Source organism: Cupressus sempervirens, chromosome 2 (assembly GCF_028749045.1).
Source record: "Cupressus sempervirens isolate cs-2001-9-10 chromosome 2, ASM2874904v1, whole genome shotgun sequence".
NCBI lineage: Eukaryota > Viridiplantae > Streptophyta > Pinopsida > Cupressales > Cupressaceae > Cupressus > Cupressus sempervirens.
This window is the reverse complement of record NC_143119.1, coordinates 493,819,861-493,826,519: the sequence shown is the minus strand read 5'-3', so window position 1 is coordinate 493,826,519 and position 6,659 is coordinate 493,819,861.

The window sequence follows — 6,659 nt, the reverse complement described above, 5'->3', positions numbered from 1 at the left end:
TTTCCAGCCATCTTACATCTTGTCTTGAAAAGACTTCTCGTTAAAATAGATTTCTCATCACTTCCCTTACTACATAAGGTTCTTCTCACCATCAAATTTTCTCCAACCTTAGGTCCATTTGGTGAACCCTCATCATCTCCTTGAATTATAGCATTTTTGTTACCTTGCCAACTTTTAGAGGATCTACATTCAAAAGATCTATGTCCCTCTTTAACACATCTAAAATAATTACCATGAAATCCACCTCTAGAATAAGAATTAGTACCTCCTCGATAAGAATGACCAATTTTCCATTTATTCTTGCCTTTGTCATCATTTTTCCATTCAAATTTTCCTTTATCCTGGACAAAACTTTCAAATCTGTCACCTTCACCATAAGATCTACCTCTACCTCTCTAGAATCTACCACCCCTACCTCTTTGTCTTTGCTCATGCTTCTTTGCTAAGATCTCTTCAGCTTTCAAGGCATATTGATATTCTTCTTCAACACTTTCCAACTTCACAAAACTTATTTCATCTTGAATTCTAGATTTCAATCCATTTATGTATCTTGCAATTTTCTCAACATCATCATCCACATGTCCAGATCTGATGTCCAATCTATAGAATTCCTTGGTATACTCTTTCACAGTCATGTCCTTTTGTTTCAAATTTTGAATCTTTCTCTACAAGTTAACTTGGTAATCAATAGGAAGGAATTTTTTTTTACCTTGTTCACCATCTTTGACCAAGTTCTGATCTTCTCCTTTCTTCTCCTTTTTCTATCAGTTTGCAAATGTTCCCACCATAGTGATGCATGACCTTTCAACCTAGTGACTACAATCTTCACCTTTTTATTATCAGGAGTGTTTTTATACTCAAATAACTTCCCATATCTAAGATCCAATCCACCACAACATTGGTATCCAATTTTCCATCATAAGAAAAAACTTCTATAGTAGGCTTTGAATTTTCCCTAGATAACACTCGCAATAATATTTTCTCATCTTGATCTTCTTTAGATTCTAGATTATGGTTTGGTGTTGCTACTTCACCATCACTTACATCATCAAAATGTGGCCCTCTCCTCTAGGCTATCTCCACAACATCTAATCTAGCTACAGTTTGTCTCAACTACTCCAATATGGAATTATCAAAATTTCCTCTACCATGAACCATCTTTACAAATTAGGTTCCTACAAGATTGTAACCCTCAAAGAGTTATAGGTAAAAATCCATAGATCTGCCACCCTATAACCAAGTCTGAATCAAGGTTCTACATGATCCAATCTCCACAAGGATGAACCTCAAGCTCTGATACCACCTAACACAAGGAAGAAATGAAAAACTAGGGCCAAAGGCTCACCCATCTATGCAAACCACCCTGCAAGAGTTAACACAATGGAAGCAAACACAAAGAACCACAACCAAAGGATTAAGAAGAGTGAAATACTTTTATTGATACATGAAAATATTTTCATACATGCCCAGATGTAAAGGCTTCTAGGTTACAACCACATACAAATACATTCACATTCAAAGATCTAATAGAAAATTTGCACTTTCTAGTTCTGCTCTCCAATCCTCTTCAAAAAATTGCCTAACTCTAAGCCTAAAAACTCTATATATACTTGCAAAAATGTCTTATAGATCTTTTTAGAACATTACATATGAGGAAGGCCAACCCAATAATAATCTAGACACATCCCAAGAAAAGATCTTAACATAAATATCACAATCAAAATAAATCTCACAAGTTAGCTTGCAGAAATCATGTCAAAATGTTGATACTTGGCACATACAATAACTCAACACCTTCTAAGTGCTACAATAACTTGGCACCAACTATGTGCTATAGTAACTCAGCACCAACTAAGTGCTACAGTAACTCGGCACTAACTATGTGCTATAGTAACTTGGCACCAACTAAGTGCTACAGTAACTTGGCACCAACATGCAGAAGTAAAAAAATGAGCAAGATAACAAGGCAACCCAAGATGCTCCTGCATCAAAATATGAGTACAGGAAAAAAACCTTTTTGATATTTTTACTAGAATGCATCCTAGAGGAATATCAGATTTGAGGGATGTTGCTGGTGAAGAGAAGAGAAGTGTTAAAGGGGAAGAATTTGCTAGTTTTATGAAGTCTTTGCATGAGGAAGTGAATTTGAGGTTAGAAAAAAGTAATTAGAAGTATAAGGAGAATTTTGATGAGTCTAGAAAACATCATATTTTTGAAGTTGGTGATGAAGTGATGGCTCATTTGAAGTAAGGTATATTTCCTATTGGAACATACAATAAGTTGAAGATGAGGAAGTTTGGACCTTGTAAGATCTTAAGGAAGTTTGACTGTGGAAATTCTTATGAAGTTGAGTTACCTAATGACATGGGTATATCTTCTATATTTAATGTTGCTGATTTATAAGTATCATGAGTCAGATGAAGAAGTTTTTGTATTTGATGATTATCCTAAGAAATAGATTGAAGAGGTTGAACAAATATTGGATAAGAGAGTTGGTTATAACACAAGAGTAAAATATTACTATGAGTATTTGGTGAAGTGAAAGAATAGACCAGTTGAAGATGCTATATGGATTTCTTAATCTAAGTTGGATTCAACTTAGGTTGTGACACTTTCATGATTTAGGAGAATCACTTCTTTCATCCTTGGTTGTCTAATGTAGGAGCATCCTAGGTTGCCTTGTAATCTTGCACTTTTGTTCATTCTGGTAGTTTAACTAAGTTCATATATGCTTGCAAAGTTGTAGTTCTAACTAAGTTCTTTCAAACCTTGCCAAGTTGCAATTTTGATTGAGTTCTTCAAACCTTCCTAAGTTGCAGTGTTGGTTGAGTAGTTCATTGTGAATCGAGCTTTTACTATGCTCACCATGTGTTTCTTCATTCATTGAGTGAACTTGTGTTGTTGATTCTTGGGTCCTTCTTTGACTGAGTTGTTTGTGTTTTGGTTCTTAGTTGGAGTCAACTCTTGTATTTAACTTAGATTTTGAAGTTAATGATAGGATCTTGTCTAGGGATGAGTGCTAACCATTTTGAGGTTAGCCTTTCTTTATGTAATATTCTAGAATCTTTTGTAAGCCATTTTGGCAAGTATAAGTAGAGGTATTTGGTTTATTCTAGGGAGAGAATGGAAGAGGGAATTTAGGAAGAGGAGGGACTTAGATAGTTCATAGCAACTATTGCAAATTGGAAGTTATATTTTGTATATGGTCATAACCTAGAAGTCCTTACAACTAGGGATATATGCTAATAACTTGATGAATCAATAAATTTTAGTTTTCTCTCTCTCTTTGGTGTTGTTCTCTATATTTTTCTTCCATTGTGTTTACTCAGTGAGGTGGTCAGATAGTTGGGTGTACCTTTGGCCCTAGCTATTCAACTCTCCTTGTGGCAAATTCAAAATTCAATTTTAAATTATTTTTCTCTCAAAGACAAGTGTTTGAATTGGTGGAACAAAGTTCTAAAATTTTCATTTGGGTATTTATTCATTGATTTTTTTTACATCATTTATTTTACAAAATTCAGATTTATAATACATTATTGGATGAGATCCAAATGAAGGATCAAGGGTATTTTTTCTCTAAAGTTAGATTGGAGCTTGATAATCTACATCATGTTTAATATATATTTTTTGTCTCTACGCATGGTTAGATTATTGTGTTATTGGAGTGTTTAAAGGGATGGATTTCTAACTTTGTGTGTATTATTTTGGAAATTTATTTTTTCTATAAAAGTTTGAATTGCTACTATAGGATATTTTGATTATCACTAAATGTGGAGGAATTGATATTTTAATTTTGAGATTTTTAATATTTGTAGTGTTGTGCAAGTTGCAACTTCAAAAAGATAATGAAGGATTTTCTAAAGAAAATTATGTAAACTAAAGAAATACAAATCTAATTATTAAATAAATTTAGAAATGATTGATTGGAATGAATAAATGAGGTATGTGAGGTTACATGTATATAGGTAATGAAATAATTTGAATTTCTTAGTTTGAAGAGAAAAGTAGGTGAGCCTACCAACCAAGAAGCTCCATTACCTTCACCCTATAATGGTTGTTGGAGTATTATTTCCTAGGATGATAAGAGACATGTCATTAGGTACAATGGAGGAGAGTTTAGTATGTGAAAAACCTATATGGGGTGAAATGCCTAGGATAATAATCCAAGATGAAGTTGAAGAATTTGATCCTACAACTAGTACTCTACCGCTTGATTGGGTTCTTCACTTCATGAGGAAAATTTGAAAAGTTCATGAATTCCTAAATTATTCTCTAGTGAGGTTAGAAATAAAATAATATAAAGAGAGAATTTTTCAAGTGAATCATACAATAGTCTTGGTAGAGAAGAAGGTTGAAATAAGCACTAAATAATGTGGGTCAAGCTTAGATAAAATGGATAGAACTAGTTTTTCATCCATCTTGTGTATAGAATTCATTAAGATTCAACCTTAGAGATTTGAATTTAGTGAAGAAATATTCAAAAATGTCAAATTAGATAGAGCTCAAAATAATGAACTCATTCTCCAACTCTTGACCTTTCATGTCATCTTGCTTCGCAAAGATCGTTTCCAAGTAATCACAAAATTCTTAATCGGATATTTTAAAATTTGTACATGAAAAGAAAGTGAAAAATCATATAGAAAAATAATCCAAAGCCTTGATAGCACTTGTACCACTTGACCATAACATTTTCATCAATTAGTTCTTCTTAACTCCCATTGTAGCTCTATATAGACCTTTGTTCCTTAATTGAGTTCTAAAAGTTTGTTATTATTCATGATAGTTAAATAGTGTAAGAAAGGAAAAATTTTCATCCATTTTAAAGTTGACTTGTGAAACCAAATTTAAATTAAAAAGAAGGTAAAAAAGTATGTATACTTAACACTTGAACACATGGCTTGGTTCTCCAAAAATAAGCCACAACAATACTTGATGCAAGAGCATCCTGCATGTAAGAGAAATCGTGCATCACATAAAAAAATATTTTTTCATTTCAGTCTATTCTATTTTAATAAGGACTAGTAGACAAGGTGGTTACTATTTATGGGAACATGCTATTTTTAGTAAGCTTGTCATACGTGCTTAGAATATTCTCATTTTCTATATGAAGGTTCATTTTGGAATTATAAGCCTACCATACAAATCTCATTGCTCTAGCTTAAGTATTGGAGAAGTTATTGTAGATTTTCGGTGGAAAATTTTGCAGAAAAATCTTTAGGCTCATCATTGGAGGCCTTAGAGTGCCCAAATGAAGTCCAAAAATTTGACGGAAGGGTGTTTGCATTATTCTTAGCCCATAAATTAGGAGCTAGCATTTTTAAAAATTGGTTATAATAGTCAATCAGAGAAACAATTTGAGAGTTATGGCCTTCAGAAGTTGGGCTATCAAAATTTCTAAAATAATTTTTCAAAAAAAGTATTTAGCTGACTCTATATGTATTGTCAGGGTTTGTCAGCCCTAGGTATTAAGTTTGAGCATCTAGAACCTTCGTAGATGGCATAAAATTACCTATTTAATAAAAGCCCGAACATTGTCTAGGAGAGCTCTAGGTGATAGTTCACAACTTGTCTTGTAGATTATTGTAATAAAGGCACCCATGTGGGTTAGCATATTGAACTTGTAAATTTTGTAATTCCACATTTATAGTGTAAATAAGAAGTCCATATTTTATTTTCATTTTTGCTATTGCTTCTTTGTTTATGTTATGGTTTATGGTATTAAGGGGAGCTCCCTTCATCAAGTGGTATCAAAGCTAGAGTTCTTGAGTATGTGGATAGATCACTGACTGTGAGACAGTTCACACCAGTATTGTGGTTTGGGCTGAGCATGTAGATAGATCATTGATTGTGAGGTAGTTTGCACTAGGGTTTCAATAAAAGCATGAAAATGCCTCTATGAGGAGAGTGTGGTATAAGAGTTTTAGGTGGTACACCTAAGGGTTTCTAAGCCCTCCAAAGATAGATGTAAGCATTGGAAGAAAAACTGTGTAGAGGAATGAATCTTTCCATAAGAGATGAAAGAGAGGATGAGAATGAAACAAAAGAAAATGTCAAAGTAGAGGTTGTTCTAAACCTAGAGGAAGAGAGGCTTTTAGGGCCATCTCCAAGATTGGAAAAAGATCAAAGTTTTTGGTTCCCACATTTTTGGGAAATCTTGACCTAGAGGAACTAATTGATTGGATCAATGAATTGGAGGAGTACTTTGACTATGAAGATATTGATGATCTTGATAGGGTCAAGTTTGTGAAGGAAAAACTAAAGGGACATGCAAAGATCTAGTGGCAAGAGGTTTGGTTGGAGTAAAAAAGAAAGGAAAATGACAAAATCACCAGATGGGATTAGACGATAGCTAAACTAAAGAGACAATTCATTCCTATGGATTATGATCTTTATCTATTGAAGAAGATGCAAGGGTTGAAGCAAGCAAGAAAATATGTTCAAGAGTATATCGAAGAGTTCTACCAAGTTCTCATATATGTTCAAATGAATAGTATTAAAAAGGTATACCAATTTCCTCTAAGAGTTGAGGAGAAATTGAGAAAGAAGTTTGAAAACAAGAATTGTGGAAGAGCTCATGGTGGAAGATCTGGTGGATGATCTTATGGTGGCCATAATGATGATCAAAAGAACAAGGCTGATGCTAGAAGTAGTAGTTTAAA